This window comes from Zootoca vivipara, chromosome 11 (assembly GCF_963506605.1).
Source record: "Zootoca vivipara chromosome 11, rZooViv1.1, whole genome shotgun sequence".
NCBI lineage: Eukaryota > Metazoa > Chordata > Lepidosauria > Squamata > Lacertidae > Zootoca > Zootoca vivipara.
The window spans coordinates 52,986,266-53,009,381 of NC_083286.1; positions in this window are offsets into that span (position 1 = coordinate 52,986,266).

Below are 23,116 nucleotides of genomic sequence, written 5' to 3' on the forward strand. Positions count from 1 at the left end.
TCCAGCGCTCAGTGAGCGGCCGCTCTCCCTGGCAAAGGCAGCAGATACACCAGCAGGCGGCTGGCTGGGAATTGCGCAGCGTGCGGGAGGGAAGTCCGCCTGATGAACAGAGGCGCTGCTGCTGCTGCCACCACCACCTTCGCCACTGCACAGTCCAGCCTTGCCTTGCTCCAGGGAGGAGGTAGTGGTAACGCCCCATGCGGCCGAGCACAGAGAGGGAGGGAAGGCCGCGGCCCCGCCTCTCCTCTCACAGGCCAGGGAGGGTTGTGAGGAGGAGGAGGAGGCAGCGGTGGACCAAGATGGCGGCATCGGGCTCCGGGGCGGCGGCGGCGGGAGCTGGACTGGGCTCCTCAAAGGCGCCCTTCCTCCGCCCATTCACCTCCACCAGCCTCCACCCTCGCTTCCCTGACGCGCTATCCGGCCAGGAGCGGCGGTTGGAGGAGGCAGAGGGGGGAGCGTGCGTGTGTGTGCGTCCAGTCTCTGCGTCCAATCCCTGTGTCTGTGGGGCACATGCGCAGTAGCACAAACCCAGGGACACAGGGACTGGACGCAGAGACACAGGGACTTTATTATATAGGATGAGCTTCTAGCAGGCAGATGTGTCTAGTTTGTGCTCCACAACGTCCTTGTAAGCCAGGCATCCCCAAACTTCAGCCCTCCAGATGTTTTGGACTACAATTCCCATCTTCCCCGACCACTGGTCCTGTTAGCTAGGGATCATGGGAGTTGTAAGCCAAAACATCTGGAGGGCCGCAGTTTGGGGATGCCTGTTGTAAGCTTTGTATAAGGTGTCATGGGGCTAACAGGAAGAGCAGGTCATTCATAGGTCAGAAAGAGAGAAGCGAGGCTAACTTGGAGTTATTTTCTTTATTAACGAAAGGAAAAAAATACAAGGAGGCTCGTAAAGGCAAACTCCCCTAATGCAGAAGTTGCTCAAACTGACTTGCAAACCCCTCCTTTGCTCTCTAGCCCTCAGAGTTGGGGCTCCTCCTCTGTAATCTTCTGCTATGATGAGTTTCAGGAGCCTCTCTCTGTGCCTGTCTGGCCCGTTGCTCAGCAACGTGTGACATCCTTCATTTTCTAGGAGTAAGTGGGGCTGGACAGCCTTCAGCAGAGAGACTCTCCATATAATGGAGCTGCAGGAGAGATGCAGGGTTTGGCTTCCCTCTGTCATCTCTGTCAGTGCCTGCATCCAAACTCTAAACCTCATCACCCTGTCCTGTGCTGGGCCACCTGCCTGCTTCCGCCTCTTCATGATCCCTCAAGCTTCCTGCTTCTGGTATCTCCCAGCTTGTCCCCTCCTCTGAGGTGTGGCCAGTATCCTACCACCACGATCCAGGATCTAAGTCATCTTCTTCTGTGCCTTCCCTGGGGGGTCTTGGGTGGGGGGGGGGGGCTTCCACCACTCTTCCTCATCCAGCCAGTCCCTGACCTGACACAAGGTACCCATGCTTCTCCACCATGTTTAGTCACAGGCAGTGCCGAGTCAAGCCTTTCATCAGATCTTTTCTGGCAATTCATGGTTGGTGAAATGAAAACACACCCACCCAAGAGGTTGTGAGCAGAAGCACTTTGCAGAAAGGGAGGTTACTTTTATCTTGTTAGCTGTACAAGGTGGATGTACCATTCCAAGGTGGATGTTAGCCAGCTTTTCTACTTTGCTTTAAACTTATTGTACATCACTTAGAGAACCATGTTATGAGGCAATTAACAAATATGGATAAACAAATAAGTTACAACAAACAAACAAATATTAAGCAAATGCATACAGCCTTCAAAGAAGTATGAAGTTAATTAGCCATGGAGAACTTAGAGGCAGGATCTGGCCACAATGAACCTTGAGAGACCCAATGGGAGAGATTTTTTAAGCATGACCTTTCCTCGCCTACTGAGTTCAACCGTGCACTGAGATTTTGGATTCACAGGGAAACCCAAATGCTTGTTTACAAAGCTCTTGTACTACCAACCTTACTGTATGCTTGTGAGATGTGGACCACTTATAAATGTCATTTCCAGCTCCTCAAAAGATTCCATCAACGGTGTCTCCGAAAAAAATTACACATCACTTGGGAAGACAGGCGATCTAATGCCAATGTACTGGAAGAAGCAAAGATCACCAGTCTCGAAGCAATGATTCTTCAACATCAACTTTGTTGGACTGGTCATGTTGTTCAGATGCTTGATTATCGTCTTCCAAAGCAACTACTCTATTCCAAACTTAAAAATTGAAAGAGTAATGCAGGGGGTCAACAAAAGAGGTTTAAAGACTCTCTCGAGACAAATCTTTTAAAATGTAGTATAAACAATGACAACTGGGAAACACTGACCTGCGAGCGCTCCAATTGGAGAACAGCCTTTACCAAAGGTGTCAGGGACTTTGAAGATGCTCGAACTCAGGATGAAAGGGAGAAATGTGCTAAGAGGAAGGCACGCTTGGCAAACCGTCACCATGATCAACTCCTGCCTGGAAACCTCTGTTCCCACTGTGGAAGGACGTGTGGATCCAGAACTGGCCTCCACAGTCACTTATGGACTCACTGTTAAAATCGTTTTCATGGAAGACACTCTTACTCGGCTATGAGTGATCAGCAAAGAAGAAGAGCACTGAGAAATATTCACCATTGAGTTCAGTTAGGGACTTTCTCCAGAGTACTAGCTACTGCTTTACTGTTTTATTGCTCTTAAATGCTTTTTTCAAAGCCCTGCATGTGCTCACAGTGGTATGACAAAGAAATCAGTGGTACCTCGACTTACGAACGACTCGACAACTGAATTTTTCGACTTACGAATGGGGGTAATGGCCGCGCACTTACAAATGTCTCGACATCCAGAAAAAAACCGCAGCAGTTTTAGATAGGGATTTTTTGACTTACGAATTTTTAGATAGGGTTGCTTCAACTTATGAATTTTTCCGTTTCCAATGCATTCCTATGGGAAATCGCGTTTCCAATGGTGCTTTTCGACTTACGAATTTTTCGACTTACGAAGGTGCCTTCGGAACGGATTAAATTTGTAAGTTGAGGCACCACAGTACATCTCCCCCACCCCCAATTGTGTTGGGTTTCTTTTGGATTGTAATGAATGAGACAGAATAATGTGGTGGCAATGCAAATATATAAGTTGTGTCGTTTGTGCAATTCATTCCACAAATCGAAAAAGTTACATAATTTCACCGCAATCAACAGCAGGACAAACTGCAGCAGCAAGGAAACAGTGCTGCATGTGACAAACACAGGCCAGAACATGAAAAGATGCCCTCTTCCATCCGTATCAGGAGCTCCCTAGGGCAGCTAATGGGGCTCTTTAAGTGCCTATCAGCTGGTGTGCTAAAAGCACACCCCATTGATCAGCTGATGGGTGCCGAGAGTGCACCCCTTGGGAAGTGAGCTGTCCAATGACCTTCAAAGGAGCTCATCTCAGCACTGATCAGTTGAGACAATCTAGAAGCAGGTAGATTTAGGTGAATGAATGCACAAGATTGATGAGTCAGCAGGGTTTAAATGGGTCCTTTGGAGATCTGCAGTCAAAAGAGTTCACCAAATCACTGGCAGCCGAGACGTCTCACCTCCCACTTCTGTAAGCAAAGGACAGGCGTTGATGGTGTTATTTCAATCCATAACTGGCTTGGCTCAAGGCAATCTGTTCTGTACCCATCGGACAAGAGGGCTTCCAAGGAAGGGCTCTTAATTTCTCATTGCTGTGTTTTCCTCTTTTTTTGTTCTAAAAAGCTCTACTCAGCTGAGAATGCCAGATAGGAAAGACAAAAGGAAGGGGGGGAAGCCATCTATTTTCAGGTTTTTCATTTAAAATGGGCTAATTCCTTCACTTTTACGTTACTCGTGCCTTTCTTCCAACCTCTTTTCTCTCCTCTCCCACTTCCCCATGCATGAAATCTGAATTAGAATACTACCCTTTGCATATTTGCTGTGTTCATCAGCAATTTATGTTCGCTGGGGTGGAAAAGAAATTGGTGCATGTGGTGTTGAGCTGATACTCAGGGCTTTTATCCCAACAAGAACTCTAAATCTGCATTGTATATAAAGCAGAATTGGGATACTACAGATGTTTCTTCTTCAGCAGCTGCCAAACATCTCCAGCCTTATAAGCATTACAGTATAGTGTTCTCACTACATAGCTGAGTAAAGAAAAGGACCTTCCAATGCTTTCAACCACTTTCAGAGCTGTATATTGAATTTTATCGTATAGTAACATATAAAATGAGTATGTATTTTTGTGTGTGTGTGTGTGTGTTTTAAAATCAAATAATTGATTTTAATTTCAGGAGTTCAGGGACAATTTTTAAAAATACTTTTTATAAGTTGTGCATCCTTATTTCTCAGTTTGATCCTTTTACATTGTTTTTTTGCCGTTATTTTCATTGATTATAGTTTAGTAATTCTTCATTGTAACTGCTAAGTGCAAACTGTTTAATTATTATTTGATGGTATTTAATTTTACTGTTTACATTGAATATTGCTTCATTTGATATGTTGTTTATTGTAAAGTTATGCTTTTATTGTAACTTTTTTTGTATTAGATCAGATTGTAGTTGGGTGTGTGATCTTTGCTGTCTATTTTGTTGATTCTTCAGCTTGTAAACTGCTTCTGTATAGTAATATAGAGAGGTGGTATACAAATTAAAATGAAATAACAACAATATAATCCATATAAAATGAAAGGGCACATCTAATAGAAATCAACAAAATGAAAACCGGCAGAAGGTTCAATTAACCAGATAGGAATCAACAATTAATGATAATTAAAACCAGCCCTTCACAGGCCATGAAATGCTAGGAAGCAGAGGACAGTTTCCATCTGGCACCGAAAAGACAGTCACTTCAGTGCCAGACAGCCTCGTTGCGGAAAGCATAACAAAGATGGGGAGCCACAACCAAAAAGGCCCCATCTTCAATTGAACCTATCTTGGACATGGCACATGGAAGAGGACCTCCAATGTAAAACAATGCAGATCTTTAGTTGTGAGGCATGAAGAACCAGAATAGCAATCACTCCCCTTGCTTTCTGCATCCACAGAACTTCAGATCTCCATGTGGTTTACTGAGGGTGGAGCCAGGAAGTCACAATACCTATCAAGGTGGGGCTAGCATTATGGTCCCACTCCCTCCTTGACACAGTTGATCAGTGTATAGAAGAGAAAAACTGGACAGGAACAGCTTGCTCGATAGGGTAGAGTCACACTGATGGCCTCCTGGCAGCAGCAACGTTGATTTTTACTGGGAGGGGGCAAGGCAGTGGTGAGGCTGCGGCTGCCAGAGCCAATCAGTGCGCTGCACAGCTCTGACCTCTCCTTTCTGCCTCAGCATCCCAGTAAGTGTCAGCGATACTGCTGCAGGGGAGCTATCCTGCGGCTCTGCCCCACTGGACAAGCCTCTCCCAGAGCTGAAATACCATTATTCTTTTGTTAATATCAGCCAGTTGGAGGAAAGAGGAAAAGACAGCCATTCGCAGGCAGTGTAACTAGAAAAAAGCAGCACACACTTTTCACCGGGGACTTCTTAAAAACCCATTCAGTTCTGGCTACTGGCCAGCCTTCACTTTCTCAGCCAACTGTAACCGCACTTTTCAGCTTTCAATGCTTTGGCTCCCCACCCCCCACCCCCCGGTCTCTTTGTCTCTCTTTCTGTCTCACTCTTTCTCCTTCTTTTAGTTTTTGAGTTTCCACCACCTATTTTTTAGCAGAACTCCAGTGGGGAGGGGGAAATGTTTCCAAGTCTGGGACATCAGTTGCTGAAAGTCAGCCGGGAAATTATGTGCTCTCGTTTCTCTGCACAGATTATGCCCAGACAAATGACACAAGGGAACAGGGATCTCAAAGGAGCATCTCTCCTTAGTCATTTCAAGATTAGGAACTTGAGGTTAAAATATGGTGCAGCGTGCAGAGGAGCCCTGGAACTTTTTAAAGGTCAGTGCTGAATAGCATGGCCCGTGAAAGTTGATGACTTTTAAGGCAGAGATGCAGTACTGTGTGTGGCCCTTGGGGATGTCTCTGGGCCACACCTCCTCTCCCCAAATCCTGACCCTCACTGGGCTCCGCAAGTGCTTTTGTCTGGCTAGACTGTGTCCTTGAACAGTGATAACACCTCTCAACTGCCAGGATGGAGGGTGGAGAAACAAGTGTGTGTATAATCTACTGCATTGACCTGTGCATAATCTACTGCATTTCCACCCACTTTTGCCTCTGGCTCTGCCCACCACCAGCATGTGGCCCCCAGAAGCTTGCCCAGGGGGGAATGTGGCCCTTGGGTTGCAAAGGGTTCTCAGTCCCTGCTATAAGGCAAGCAGTTTTATAGCCTCCATTCTCTAGATCAGTGTTTCCCAACCTTGGGTCTCCAGCTGTTTTCAGACTACAATTCCCATCATCCCTGACCAATGCTAGCTAGGGATGGTGGAAGTTGTAGTCCAAAAACAACTGGAGACCCAAGATTGGGAAACACTGCTCTAGATGGTGGCTGTCTGCTGTACAACCCAACCTCTACATAGTAGTTATTTTCATATTGATCATTGCATCCACATGCACTGAAGGCAGTTCACAGCTTTACTAATAGTTCCTGCTCAACTCATCTGCTGGGAAGTGCTGACAGGGCCATCTGTCTCCTGTGTGTTCTACCTCAGGATATGATATTCAAAGAAAGAGCCTCACAAGGGAAGCATCTGGTGAGACACAGCAGCTGCATTGAGCTGGGAACAAAGACTCCTATTCCCTGCTGTTTCTTCCATCCAGTTCCACACCTGGACCACAGAATCATAAAGTTAGAATGAACCTAAGTGGTCATTGAATCCAGAGATGGCTAGCTCGCAGACCATGGCCAAATACAACCTCCCACAAAGAGGGTTTGTAACCCCCATGATCCCCCCCATTTTTGTCATTTTTAAACAAATATTTTTACCCCTCTTATGGGTCCCCTGCTGTGATGCCTTGATGCCAAAAGGTTTGTGGACCACAAGCTTATCATGAGTCAACAGTGTGATGCTGCAACAAAAAAAAAGCTAATGCTATTCTAGGCTGCATCAACAGAAGTCTAGTGTCCAGATCAAAGGAAGTCATAGTACTGCTCTATTCAACCTTGGTCAGACCACACCTGGAATACTGTGTCCAATTCTGGGCGCCACAAATTAAGAAGGATGTTGAGAAGCTGAAATGTGTGCAGAGGAGGGCAGCCAAGATGATCAATGGTTTGGAAACTAAGCCTTATGAGGAGCGCTTGAAGGAGCTGGGTATGTTTAGCCTTGAAAAGAGGGGACTAAGAGGAGATATGACTGCCATCTTCAAATATCTTAAGGGTTGTCACATGGAAGATGGAGCAAGCAATGGCTTCAAATTATGAGAAAGGAGATGGCAACTAAACATCAGGAAGGAGTTTCTGACCATAAGAGCTGTTTAACAGCGGAACAGACTCCCAGAAGAGGTGGTGGACTCTCCTTCATTTAAAGCAGAGGTTGGGTGGTCATCTACCACGGATGCTTTATTTGTAATTTATTTGTGATTCCTGATCTTATTATTCTATATACCACCTTTTCCTCCAAAGAGCTCGTGGTGGTATGCATGGCTCCTCACTCCTCATTTCAGAAATATTTTACGATAACATGGGAATCATAGGATTGCAAGCATTACATGCAAAGATTAATGCACAGACATCTGAATCCTCAAAATCCAAGTGTTTTGTAGTCAGTACTAAGCTGCATGCAAAAGGCAAAAGCATAGCAAAACTCCTGCACACTCTGCCTCCTAGAATTTGGAAGGACATTTCATAGCTATTACAGGTAGGTAGCTGTGTTGGTCTGCCATAGTTGGTATCTGAAGAAGTGTGCATGCACATGAAAGCTCGTACCAATAAAAAACTTAGTTGGTCTATAAGGTGCTATTGGAAGGAATTTTTTTTATTATTATTTCATAGCTGCTGAGCTAGCAAGAGCTGTCAACCCCCTTCTCCTCAGCAATAAGTTACACTGCCTCAGAAGGGGTGACAACTTGTGATCTGTGTTTCAAAGGTTTAAAGAGCCCAGGTTTAGCTCATCAGGAAGTCATATACAGCATCAGGTATTAAGGAACATAAGAAAAGTCCTCCTGGAGCAGGACAAAGGTCCATCATATTGCCAAAGGTTGAGAAAAGGGCAACCAAAATGATCAAGGGGATGGAGCAAATCCCCTGTGTGGGAAGGTTGCAGCATTTGGGCTTTTTTTTTTTAGTTTAGAGAAAAGGCAAGTAAGAGGTAACATGATAGAAGCCTCTAAAATTGTGTGAGGGACGGAAAAAGGTGGACAGACGGGGGAATCGGGTTCTCCCTGCAAGAGTGGGACCCGGCAATCAGGCCTAAGTGTTAGGGCGGGGACTATTGGAGCAGCCACAACACCCTATTTGTGGTCTCTCTGATGGGGTGCAATTGGGATAAGGTCATGCCAGTCTTAAGAGTCAGGGAGACCACTATTTAAGCGCTGCACGTGACCTTAGAGATCCTCTTCTCGGGTCATTGTGCACCAAAACACCCGCCCACCTCTCCCTAGGGCTTGCTCTTGACCTTGCTATGCCATCATGTGTCACCAGCTCTTGGGGCTGGGGCACGGCAGGAATTTTCCCCACTTGGCTGATTGGCTGTTGGCACTGGGGTTTCGCCTGCTGAGTAGCAAATCGTCACAACTTGTAAGGTTGGCGGATAGGCTCTGGTTCATGCTGATATGGGTGGCAGGATGCCTAGCCAACCCCATCCATAGGTATTCCTTTAAGTGGAATCCTGGGACTTCTGGTTGGTCTTCCCCAAATGGGGTTGTGCCCCCTCCAGAGTTCGGAGCACATCTGGGGGAACCATGGGCCAGGCTGCGTGAGGGGGCCCGTCCCAGATGTTCACCTATGCTGACTCATGGTGCGCCCAGAGTCAGCGCTACCCTAGGTAGCTTTGGAACCAGAGCCTATGCAACCACTCACTTGATTTGTAATCAATAAAGTTGTGGCCTAAATTCTGCCAAAAACCAAACCAAAAATTTGAGTCCTGTCTGAATTTATTTCTAGGCCAGGTTAAAGGGTCTCCACACGCAAATGTGCTCCCTCTCTCGTAATACTAAAACTCACGGACAGCCAACGAAGCTGATGGTTGGAAGATTCAGGGCAGATAAAAGAAAGCCTTTCTTCACACAGCACATAGTTAAATTATGGAACTTTCTCTCACAGGAGGCAGTGATGGCCACCAACATGGACGGTTATAAAAGAGGATTGGACTGATTCATGGAAGTCAAGGCTACCATTGGCTACTAGCCACAATGGCTATGCTCTGCCTTCTCAACTGGAGGCAGCGATGCTTCTAAATATCAGAATGTATCCTTGTTAATTCTCCTCAACTTCTTCATGTGCCTCCTCTGCAACAAGGAAGTTCTTACCAATGCTTTTTATTCAATATTCACAGAGAGAGGCTTAGAAATGCAGCCTCCTGGAGTAATGGTGTTGCTCCGAGTGAAACCCCACCCCCTCCGTCTCTCCTGTTATATATCATCCCTATGGTGCCTGAGCAATGCCTCTGAGCTCTCTGCTCTCCTACTTTCAGTGCCTGCCGGGTTCTGGGAGAGGAGGGTCTGGAAGGCTTTCTAAAGACACCGAGCCTGTCAGCTGTTTCTCCCCTGCTGCTGCTTCCTCCTCTCCCATTATTTCCCAGCTTTTCCCCTCATCTGCCTCTGAGCTGTGATCTCCCTCAAACCCTTGTTGTAATTCTGAACTGTCTCCTTCTCTGGAATTGCCAGGCTGGGGAGGCGGTCTCCACCATTCCTCCTCTGCCCAGTTCCTGACACCCACTTGTGGAATGCTTTCCCCAGGAAGGCTCGCCTGGTACCTTCATTACATATCTTTAAGCACGCCTGGCAAAAACATTCCTCTTCTCCAAGGCCCTTGGCTAATTAAACCATCTATGGCCATTTAAACTGGGGTGGGTGGGTATTGCTTTTGTATGTTACTATGGTAAGTCTTTTTATATTGTAAACTGCCCTGCGATCTTCAGATGAAGGATGGTATAGAAATGTAGTTAAAAGCAACAACCACAAAAACAACCAGTTGCTGGAAACATCAGGAGGGCAGAATGTCAAATACAAAATGGTCAAAGGCCTGGAAACGATGCCTTATGAGGAACGGCTTAGGGAGCTGGGTATGTTTAGCCTGGAGAAGAGAAGGTTAAGGGGTGATATGATAACCATGTTCAAATATATAAAAGGATGTCATATAGAGGAGGGAGAAAGGTTGTTTTCTGCTGCTCCAGAGAAGCGGACACGGAGCAACGGATTCAAACTACAAGAAAGAAAATTCCACCTAAACATTAGGAATAACTTCCTGACAGTAAGAGCTGTTCGGCAGTGGAATTTGCTGCCAAGGAGTGTGGTGGAGTCTCCTTCTTTGGAGGTCTTTAAGCAGAGGCTTGACAGCCATCTGTCAGGAATGCTTTGATGGTGTTTCCTGCTTGGCAGGGGGTTGGACTGGATGGCCCTTGTGGTCTCTCCCAACTCTATGATTCTATGATTCTATGTTGCTCTTGTGCTCTGGTCCTGCTTGCAAGTTTCCTCCCAGGCATCTGGTTGGCCACTGTGAGAAAGGGATGCTGGAATGTTGTAGTGAGGAGAAATCTCCTATTGTTGCAGAGAGCAGGAAGGAATCGCCTTCTTACTTTTGCCCCTGCCCCCACAAAATTCTCCCTTTTTTCCCTGCAAAGTTTTCAGTTCCCCGGTCATGCCGATAACTCTCTCTTGTCCATGGGTGATGCTATTTTAGTTACCCAAGGATAAGCATTTGAATAACAAGTTTATTTTTTATGACAGTCTACCCATGCTCAGACCATGCCATTTCTGGTACATTGTTGTTGTTGTTTAGTCGTTTAGTCGTGTCCGACTCTTCGTGACCCCATGGACCAGAGCACGCCAGGCACTCCTGTCTTCCACTGCCTCCCGCAGTTTGGTCAAACTCATGTTCGTAGCTTCGAGAACACTGTCCAACCATCTCGTCTTCTGTCGTCCCCTTCTCCTAGTGCCCTCAATCTTTCCCAACATCAGGGTCTTTTCCAGGGAGTCTTCTCTTCTCATGAGGTGGCCAAAGTAATGGAGCCTCAGCTTCACGATCTGTCCTTCCAGTGAGCACTCAGGGCTGATTTCTGGTACTTACGTTTTATATAAAAAGCAAGGCTAGAAGATAATCGGAGAGTGTATTTGCTATTTATCTGGCCTATTATAGATTTAAGAGAGCTGCTCGTTTGTAATGATCTGTGCTTAAGCAAAGAAGCCTCCTTTTGATTAATACAGTTATTAGCTACTTTGACACTAAAAGAGGTTTCCCAAACAACTTGTGGCATCATTTAAAAGGAAAAACCAATAGAACACTTATCTAACATAATGCAAGATGAAATAAAACCCTGTGATATGCACAACAGAAGCACAAAAATGCAACTAAAACTGCGGCCGACGGTGCAAATAGCAGCTGGTGGGGTAGAGAAGAAATCTTGACACCAGCATTGCTGCAAAGGTAGCTGAACAGGGATGGATTTGGCAGGGTGGTACAGCACCGTGAGGGCTTCATGGGTGCACCGGAAGAGTGAATCAAGTGCTCCCACTGATACACCTACCGTATGCAGGTCTACTGTACCTGCCCCATCCAGGTAAGTTGTAATGATGCTGGTGTCAGGAAGGTGACTCTGCCCCCACTCCGCAGGCTACTACTGCACTCTGGCAGTTGTTGTTGGCATTTGTCTCGAGAGGCAATGGAGTGTGCTTCCGGGGGTGAAATCAAACCACTGCATTGGCTTATGTTAATAACCGGCTTGGGCTTATGTTATTTATTCGTTTGCAACGTTTATATCCTGCTCTTTACTCAAAGGTCATAGGATAAGTCACAACGTAATACAAAGCTGTTGCTGGCATTCATGCTGTAGGTATCGAGAGACAATGGAGTGTGCCTCTGGGGGTGAAGTCAAACCGCTGCATTAGTAGCACCGAAGTGACTTCCCCAGGGCCTTGGCAATGTGCATGGAGGTCCTGTGCTGCCCAGATGAAAATACGCCCTCCCCCCCAGCCTCACTGATGTGGTCCAAAGGAAAGCAGAGCAATACATTTGGCACCAGCTGGACTGCAGTAGTTGCTGGAAGGAGGCATGCAAGGAGCCACCCAACCATCTTAGCATTTTGTGGTAGATTATATGGGGGGGGGGGTTACCTGCCATGTACTCACCATGAAGTTATTACAGTAAGTGCCACACTTTTTAACGGCAACAAAAAGAGGTGCTGGTTCTGCGTACTCTTGAGTTCCCCCTTGAAAAAAACACTGCCCCCAATATTTTATTCAAATTGGCCCCTCTACTTCAAACTACATTTTATTGGTTGGCAAGCCTGTACTAAAATGAATACAGTTTTAATAATAAGAACGGGAGGGGGAAATAAGCTACAAGGAAGGCCACCATTATTATCCCCCACCACAGGAGAGAAAATGCAGTTACAAGATAGGGATTGGCCTCTGTTTGTACCATGCCAACCTCCTTGCGCCCTCACCTCTCATCCTCTTCCTCCCAGTATGCAACAGTGGCCAGGAATTTTACACAGTGGCTCCACTCCAAAGTGAGCCATTTCTTTGTGTCCATTCCTGTTGCGCAAATTTTCTCCATGCCATCGCTGGATGTGTTTTATTTCCTAAGTGCAGTTTAATTCTGCTACACTATCCAGCCAAATGAGAAGGCTTTCCTTCCCAAAGACAGTTCAGAATGTTTCAAGCCACACTCTCCCACGATTCCTCACCTCCATCAGCCAGGAAGCTTTTTCTCTTGTTAGATAATTTCTTTAGGGTGGCAAAGGGTCACTGTGCCCCATCAGGGCGAATGATACGCCTCCCAGTAGTTGTTCTGTGCCCTTTGTACTCGATTGATGGAAAGAAGTATTTCATCCCTGTCATTCTCTCCTGAAAGTGAAACAAGGCTTGCATTACAGATTTTAATAGGATCCCGGCACAATGTCTACAGGTGAGACCTGGAAGCTATTGAAAATCACTGCAGTTGCTGCTTGGACTATAAATTAAAAACAGGGCCATGATCCAGCCAGAGTTAAAGCACTTTTAAGTCCAGTTACTCCCATGGGGAAACACATGAACACACTCTTCCAACTTGCTCAGCAGATGACTCAATGCTGCAATAGCCAAGCTATGATGATGATGATGATAATTTATTATTTATACCCCGCCCATTTGGCGGGGTTTCCGCAGCCACTCTGGGCGGCTTCCAACAGAAAAATAAAATAATCAATTAAACATTAAAAGCCTCCCTAAACAGGGCTGCCTTCAGATGTATTCTAAAAATCTGGTGGCTGTTTTTCTCTTTGACATCTGATGGGAGGGTGTTCCACAGGGCGGGCGCCACCACCGAGAAGGCCCTCTCTCTGGTTCCCTGCAACTTGGCTTCTCACAACGAGGGAACTGCCAGAAGGCCCTCAGTACTGGACCTCAGTGTCTGGGCAGAACGATGGGGGTGGAGACGCTCCTTCAGGTATATAGGACCGAGGCCGTTTAGGGCTTTAAAGGTCAGCACCAACACTTTGAATTGTGCTCGGAAACGTACTGGGAGCCAATGTAGATCTTTCAAGACCTATGACAATTAGATGAATATAAAACAACAACAACAACAACAACAACAACAACAACAACAACAACAACAACAACAAACACAAACATCAAGTGAATGGGTCTTTACAGATCAAGCACCTACGGTATATTTACAGCCCATCTCCTGCAGGTGTGAAAAATCTGTAGACCTCAAGATGTTGTTGGACTACAAATTCCATCACCCCTAGCCATTGGCTATGCTGGGTGGGGCTGATGGAAGTTGGAGTCCAACAACATTTGGAGGCCCCTCCTTCATCTACTTAGTTCACTGCTGAGACACTCCTTGACTCTGGGACGATTCTTTTGCTCACTTAACCACTGTGAGTGCTCATATCAAATACCATGACATATAAGCTATAAAATACTTTCAAACACCACTGCATGTTAACCATCGGAGAGAGAGAAAACCCAATAGTGAAATCAAAGATCATTGGATGGCAAATGAAGTTGCCAAGCATTCAGAGAATATCAAGAAAATATTTCAGAATACTGGGTATAAACAGAATGAATGTTTGGCCTCAAGGTTCACAAAGTGGATATTTCAGGGAGGTGTTTGGGGACCAAACTGGTTTCAGAGTTATTCATTCATTCATTCACTCAGCCTTTATCGGCATAATGTAGACAATAAAATCATAAAAGAGAGAGTTTCAGGGTTATGGTTTCCACCCTCTTTCAAACAAACCACTACCTTGCCCAAGAAGACTGACTGTATCTTGAAATCCACTTATAAAGCTTTGCAAGCCATAAAACTCTTCCATTCATGGAGCTTTGATAGACCAATCCTCGGGAAGGATAATAGGACAGATGGTGAAGGTGTCGCTGACATGTAACAGACAAAAGGAGCGGGGACTAAGTGAGTGTGTTGTGAGGATTAAATCAGCCGAAAGGTTTAGCAGCAAGCTGTGAGAAGTAACACATTTATTATCTTTGCTCTATGATGTCTTTTCTTCTCTTAAAAAAAAATCCTACACGCACACATATTCTTTTTCAGATGCAAACATTTTTCTCAGCTCACATCCCAGAGGAGTCCCCTCCTTAATGCTGCCAGCCATTTAGTTACATTTTTCTTTTAATATGCATGGTTTGGCATATTAAAAAGGACATCATATTTGCATATGGAGAGTTCTTGGGTGTCATCATTTGGAGAGATTTATGTCCCACACTTCAACATCTCAAGAGGGTTCCTCAGGCAGGCTAGCGTCCCAGATGGATTCTCTGTATTTCATGCCAGTATTGAGATCCACTAGCCCATTTGTTTAAAACGCTTTTTTTTTTGAAAACTTCTTACAATCAAGTCCATTACCAAAGTGCAATGCCTTTAAGAAAAAAAACTGCACAGTGGGATACACACAAGCCAGAAAACTTTAAATGTCATGTCTCTTCTAGATGCTTTAATAAATAGCGAGGTGTTTTTTTTCCTGTGGTTCTCCATCCTGAAATTAATCGTTTCCTAATTTGTTGTGCTATAAAAGCAAATGCCCGCTATCAGAAATATAGCCCAGGCAATGCATCATTTGTCAGCAAGCATATACCATAGGGTATAACCATTTCTTTCTTATTTCGGGAAAATAAAAGGACAGTGTTCAAGGGCTTCAGTTTGATTGAGCTCCTGTGGATCCTTCCTGTCATATCATATGCCGTTTTATGGGAGGGGAGAAGCTGGCAGGGAAATTCCACAGATAAATTTGGCATCCTACACCGCTGTCCCAAACTGTGGGGTTGCCTTAGTTCAAATGTCCCCACTCAACCAGTTCAGCCTGCAGAACCAGCACTGCTACGAAGTTGCACATAATACTCCTTCTGTAAGAAAACCCTATTTTAGTGTGGCAGCACCTGCACATTGGAACTCCCTGCCTCTTGGTATCATCAAGCAGGTCCTTGTATTTTATTTTAGTTTTTGAGCTCCTGGTGGGTGGGTGGGTGTTGTTTAGGCGACCTGTAGGAATGCTCCCAACTACCTTCTCTGGCATGGGAAACGAAGGGAGTGTGCAAACCTAAGGGTTATCATAGCTCAGTGATGTTTCAGATGACCATGGTTTTGTGTCACATCTAAACAGGGCAATTGTCTGCTACTGTAGCAGAGCCTATTCACTTCTGCAGAGTGAAAATAATTGCCCAATCATCATCTAGGATCAGTGATACACATCAGTTGTGTAACAGGCGTAGTGAAATAGACAGTTGCATCTTCCGTCTATTGAGAGACAGAGAGAGAGAGAGAGAGAGAGAGAGAGAGAGAGAGAGAGAGAGAGAGAGAGAGAGAGAGAGAGAGAGAGAAGGGTTTGATATCTCACGTGAAGCTTTCTGTTGAAGCTCATGTTGCAGATGGTCTTGTCAAACAGAGGGCATAATTGCATCTCCAAAAAAATAAAAATAAAAATTGCACAGCTTTTCGAGACTCTTTCAGGCTCTGGGTGACTTGGTTGACATTTAGCTGTCTTTGAAAACTACTTGTAATCGAAAAGAATCACCAGTGACAATGTTACTTGCTGTTTCTTTTCAGCCTTGTAAACTGAGGTATTAAAAGCCACATCCACACATTCACTTAACATGCCTAACAGCTGTGTGTTTTCCTACATGTTTTGCTGAGGAACATCGTCGTGATGTATGTGAAGATTGGCGATTATACCCAAGAGGGGTCTGATCTCTAACAACTCGTTCACACATGCAGATTGCCTCATAGTGTTATTCCTGCATTGCAGGGATTGGAATAGCCTTCAAGTGCAGAGAAATGAAGAGATGGGCAAGCATGTGTGGACAAGTCCTGAGTAATTGTAGCACAGGATCAGTTAAACTCCATGACATTGGTTTTTTGTGTGTGCTGCTTTCAACTGGGGTTGGGTTTCCCCCCCACCATTGTTGAATTTTCTGCGTTGCCTTGAGACGTAGGTGTGGAAGGTGACTAATAATAGTAATAATGCCTTAATATGCCACAAACCAGGAGGAGAAGGTTCTTGTCTCATAACTTTACATTCTGCGGTGCTGAGGAGAGAATAATAATTGTTGCAATAGTAGTAATAGTAATTACAATGGCTAAATATGCCACAAACAATCAGAAAGTTTTTGTCTCATAGCTTCACAATCTGCGGTGTTGGAGAGAGCAGAATAATAATATTAATATTAATATTAATGATGATGATGATGATGATGATGATGATGCCTTAATATGCCACAAACAAATAGGGAAAGATTTTTGCCTCATAGCTTTACCATTTCGGGGTTGGAGAGAGACCTTAGTAGTTGTCCCTCCCTGATTTCTGTTGACTGCACTGTATAAATTGAATCGGGAGGTTTTTCTGTAGAGGAATAAGTTCCTTGTTATGTCAATAAATATGTATTAGGGAATTCTAACAAAGATAAGCACTTTCTGTTATCCCTGCTCCACTATGATTCATACTGCTCTATATTGGTTTTGTTTCCTTGTTTCCCTCTTTTGTACATGCACACAGCCAGAGTTGTCCCAGGGATTTGTGCTGTTGCCGCCCCCGGTTTCTATCAATCTGACACAGGAAAGGAAACAAGCAAAATCTCTTTAGGTCAGGGCTGTCAAACTCACAGCCTCTGAGCCATATTCAGCATACCAGCCGTGTAGTGCAGCCTGACAGGTCCTTGATAAACTCCCTGCTTTTGTGCTCCTGGATGGGCATCCAGCAAAACACCCAACATATCAAACAGCCAGTGTATCATTCAGCATTTTAACCATACAGCACACCAGCCAGCATTTAAACACCCGCAATGCCGCCTAGCCTATCTGCCATAGCTCCCATGCCAAGGACCCCAGGAGACAGAGTCCACCCAATGGTGGCAGCACTGAGAAGGACATGGATCATAGAATCATAGAGTTGTAGAGTGGGAAGGGACTCCAAGGCTCATCTAGTCCAGCCCCCTGCAATGCAGGAATTTCAGCTAAAGCATCCATGACAGATGGCCAAGGGATCCACTTCATGGTCTGTGCTATATGGTGTCACATTCACTGACATCTCATCCCGTGAACCTGGAGGAGATACCTTTACCACCAGTCTCCACTTATTGCTCCACAGACTCCTCAGAGGACCAAGATCTTGAAAGCCCAGGGTCTAGAATAAGCCATTGCCTGCAAAGGAAGGCATCAGTCCTTTAATGGACCAGATTCAGCACTCAGGGAGTGGGACTCTATGTGTGTGTGTGTGTGTGTGTGTGTGTGTCTGTCTGTCTGTCTGTCTGTCTGTCTGTCTGTCTGTCTGGCAGATGGATGCCATCCAACTATTTATTTCCTACACCTCTTGATTTTTTTCTATACCTCTTGATTTTTAAGCACCCTCCAAGTGGTTTACAAAAAGAAGAAAACAAAAAATTATTAGCGAAAAGAATTGAATTTTTTTAAAAATAAAAAATAAAAACCAACTACATCTAGCTACACATCTACATGGATCCTGGCTCAACCAGGGGTCCCAGGTCCAATGGAAGCATTATCCAAACTTTGTGTAAGTTGGTGTACAAGTAGTAAACATATTTGCTTCTATGGAAGTACCCTCCTCGTGAAAATTCAAGAGTGCTACTCCACTTCTATAGCTTGCAGCAACTGTATAGTTTTATTCAGCAGAGATACCTGGAGAGGCTAATGAATACCTAGCTTAGGCTATAGAGATTGGCTATTTTCTCCAGGAAGCTGCAGAGACAACTTGCATGCTCTGCCTCAGCAACAGGAGCATTAACCAGATGTTTTGGACTACAATGCCCATCTTCCCCGACCACTGGTCCTGTTAGCTAGGGATCATGGGAGTTGTAGGCCAAAACATCTGGAGGGCCGCAGTTTGGGGGTGCCTGAGATAGGCCCACAGCTAAGTCCCTCTCCAAGGTGCTCATCCTGTTTCACCTCACCTTTCTGGAACCCTGGAACTACTGGCCTCCCCTTGCTTGGTTTGGATGCTCAAAGGGGCTCCCCATGAGGAACTATCTTGCACCAGCTGAAAGCAGGACAGGACCCCATCCCACACCCTGCCCATCAGGGGGAGAGCTCAGTTCTGCTTGGTTTGAAGCCGTGAGAAAGAGTTCTCTGCAGAAAATCACAACTCAACCCACCACCACCCATCAGCCGATGCATGCAGTGTTCAGTCCTGTATGGTCACTACCTCCCCCCACTCCATTGGCCAACCATGTGGGTGCTCCTGCCCACTTCTAGAGAGCCAGTTTGGTGTAGTGGTTAAGAGCGGTGGACTCATAATCTGGCAAACCGGGTTCGCTTCTCCACTCCTCCACATGCAGCTGCTGGGTGACCTTGGCCTAGTCACACTTCTCTGGAGTCTCTCAGCCTCACGCACTTCACGGAGTGTTTTTTGTGGGGGAGGAAGGGAAAGGAGATTGTTGGCCGCATTGAGACTACTTAAGGGGAGTGAAAGGTGGGGTATCAAGTCCAAACTCTTCTTCTTCTACTACTAATACTAGTTGACAAAGTTGTCCCATGAGATGGGGAGAGATAAAAATCTGGCCCACCAGGCCAAAAAGGTTCCCTATCTCTGTCACAGGAGGAGGAGGAGTAGTTTGGATTTGATATCCCGCTTTATCACTACCCTAAGGAGTCTCAAAGTGGCTAACACTCTCCTTTCTCTTCCTCCCCCACAACAAACACTCTGTGAGGTGAGTGAGGCTGAGAGACTTCAGAGAAGTGTGACTGGCCCAAGGTCACCCAGCAGCTGCATGTGGAGGAGCGGAGACGTGAACCCGGTTCACCAGATTACGAGACTACCGCTCTTAACCACTACACCACACTGCCTAAAACAACAGACCTGCACCCCAAATCTTAGTCAAAGCACACTCCATCTACCCCTGCTCTTCTGCTGCACTAGCTGCTGTTTGTTGAGACAAGGAAAGCCCAGGAACAATGGTGTCATGTCACACATTTCCTGATGCCTAACATTACAAGATGCCGAGAGGAGATGCTGAGATGCAAACCTGCTGTTTTCAGCAGCAGCCACAGATTCTCCTCTATGGTGTTCAAGGCCAACAGGAGATTAGGGTCTAGGCAGATCACTTGAACGTGGTGCTAGGCAAAACCCCAATGTGGTGTCCATGGGTCTCAGACTCCCCCTTGACATCTATTTAGACATCCTGCCCCTTCCATAAAAACTTCCCAAACTCATTTATATATATATATATATATATATATATATATATATATATATATATATATATATTAATGAGTTTGGGAAGTTTTTTGGCTGTCTGTTCAGTGATATCTCTTTTGGTGGTGAGCGGTGTAACAGACAGGCCCTGGTCAACCTCCTGGTGACCCAGCTACCAATCAGAGCTGGTAGAACATCAGCCAATCAGGGATGAGGGTAAAAAAAAATTCAAAACATGATGGTTAAATTGTTAGATTTGGACTGTCTGTTAGATAGAGCCCTGTTCAGATCAGGATTAGGGATTAGCAAAGCAGGGCAACCCAGTTTGATTCCCTGTGGGCGGAAATGAAAATCCCAGAAGAGGCACAGCATTGCTAGTGTGGTAAAACTAGTAGCCATTCTGGAAATAGTCTATCCTGAGATTAGCTTGAAATAAGAGTTCCTGGGTGAGGTTTTAAAGTTCTCTGTGTTTGCCTCACACGAGTAACCATCAAGCTTAAAATGCTCCTTGAGTGTAAATAAATAAAAAGTCTAGTTTTGTTTCCAGAAGTGCCTCCTCTTTAGTTCAAAGCTCCAGGTGGCGGGGGGGGGGGGCGTGAGTGGACATAGTTCTTCCTTCACATAAGTAAAATACCTGGCTGTGGTTTATTAAAGAAACTCTACCACAAACAGTTAGGACAGATCTTCTCTCTAGTGCTGTTAGCAGGGAGAATTGATTATTTTAAGCACTCGCAAAGCTGGTTGTGTTACCCTGTTGCTTTCTTTAGTGAAGGAGTTTGTCACAGAGAGCATTGCCAGCTTATTTGGTCTGTTTTATTGGTTTGGCTGTTTTTGAGAGGGGCTCTAAGCATTTCTTATGTGAAATTAATATTTTGTGATCCCCATGACAAGTTTCTTAGATTTTTCAAATGTGCCCCCTCGGCCCCAAAAAGGTTGGGAACCCCTGCTGTGAACAACCTCATCTTGACACCAGTTGCTGATGGACGCTCATGTCCAGAGACCTTGGAGGGAGCAAAGTGATTAATCTACGAAGTTCAAAAAAAATGCTTGCCCTTTAGTGATTGAGCCCTCACAGACATGGAGCGTTCTTTGCCCTTTCCACACCAGAAGTCGCCAGCTGTTGTCTCTTTAAAAGATAAGGCTCAGAAGAAAGAGAAAACATAACATTCAATATGTCGGCTGTCTACCCGCAGAGAAAGACTGTGTAACGCAGAAGATAAAGGTCAGATCTTGTGACATATAAACGCGTGTGAAATATCTATAAGCCTATTTCATCACAGTGCCCATATCATTATCAACAAGTTTGTACTCCAGCCCAGAAAGTTAAAATGTCAAGTGGGGAAGTTGTCATAAGATAGTGGGGTTCGCCTTTTGAGCCATTGGACACAAAAGGGGCTGGTTGTTGATGTTGTGCTTATATCTCGCCTTTCTGCCAAGCTGGGATTCAAGGCAGCTTACAATGTGGTGTGTGTGTGTGTGTGTGTGTGTGTGTGTGTGTGTGTGTGTGTGTGTTTTGCATCTTTCTGTCTCAGGAGACACAACCTGATGGGGACAAAAGACAGAGAAGGACTGATGCCTTCCTTGTGGGCTTCCCAGAAGCATCTGGCTGCCATAGCTGCCATAGCTGCCAAGTCTCCCGTATTCCCCGGGAAACCCCCATTTTTCCAGCTGTCCCAAGCAAAAAAAAACGGGTTTGTTTTTTTGTTTTTTCCTGGTTTATTCTGGCGCGGCGGCCATTTTGGAACTGGGCAGAGCATGCTCAGAAGCGACTTTTGATGCTGCTTTGCCCAGTTCCAAAATGGCTGCAGCGTGACTTCTGGCGTGGCGGCCATTTTGGAGCTGGGCACAGCAGCATCAAAAGTCGCTTCTGAGCATGCTCCGCCCAGTTCCAAAATGGCGGCAGCGCTACTTCCGGTCTGCTACTTCCGGTCCGATCCCTTATTTTTCAGGTAGGAACTTGGCAGGTATGCTGGTTGCACATTGCTATAGATTAAATGTGCTATAAAAGGGCTGTTCTTGTGTTTTAAAATATATTGGAGTGCCATACCTTAGATCACTGCCCCACAAAATCCTATGCATATTTGAAAAACAAGTCTCTTCTTATAACCTCCTCTGAATGATGGGGGAACTATACACGGCAACTTACGAAATGAAATATTGACAGCGCACTTCCCGAGAAATGCCTAATGTTTCCCATTTGTCACAAAGGATCTAGGCATCATATGTCCAGGCAGGGAGCTCCTGTCAAACTCCGGAGAAAGTCTATATGATTGGCCTTTTGTACTTCTCTTACTATGTGCAGATGAATTGGGAAGGGCGGGGGTGGGGGCATACACACACTCATGAGCAAGACTTCTTTTTTAATGCACTTAGCAGATTTAATCTATTATTTAAATTTACTTTTAAACATTTCAAAGGACTCTTTGCATCGGTTTAGAGTTAGGAATCAAAGTTACTTTGATGTGGAATTCTTCAAGCCTCCATTTCTGACTTTTGTGGGTAAATCAACCAGATAATTTATTTTCAAAGCTGGCTCAGATATCTATGGGGGCGATCATGAGAGTTTCGCTGTCTCTGGTCAATGTGTGGAGGGGACAGCGAAACATGCTCATCAACCCCAGTCCCACCACGTCTCTATGCCTCCTGGCATCCATGCCTTGAGCAGAAATGTAATTTCTGTATACAACCAGCATATTAATCCATCTTTGCCATTTATGATACTTGGCACTTTCTTTTATTAGGAACCTAAGAAGCCGTCTTATGTTGAGTCAGACCATTGGTCCATTCAACTAAGTACTGTCTACATCAGGGGTGGTATACCTTTATACTTGTTGGCATCCGTCTGCCTTGGGAGACACTGGAGGAGGTTGCCTTTGGGGGTGAGGTCAAGCTATTGGATGGTTGCAGCGCTGTGGCTGTAGAGAGACATGTTTTGTTGCAGCTGGGGCAGATGAACGCGTCCAGTTGTGCTGCTGCAAATGCACTATGATGTTTCTTCTCTCTGCACTCCTCCCAGCAGTCATGGTCAACTTCCACTCCCATGTGGAAAGTTTTCCATGAGAAAGCATAGAAGTGGGTGTGGCCAGTTTCAAACTCCCCCCCCCCCGGATATATTTTGAATCACAGGAGGGGATCCATGGGAGCAGATAAAAAAAATTAAATGGATGAATCAGGGGGGTGCATCAAAAAGCTTTTTGGTAATATGGCACCATGGGAAGGCATGAATATAAAAAACATTTACAAATGTGGGGGAGCTTGGAACCACCCAAAACCTCTTGGGGGGGGGGTTATGCAGGCTGCAGCCCACAGGTTTGCAACACCTGGAGTCACATGATTGGCAGGGGCCATTCCCAGGCCAATCTGGAGATGCTGTGGATTGGATCTGGGACCTTCT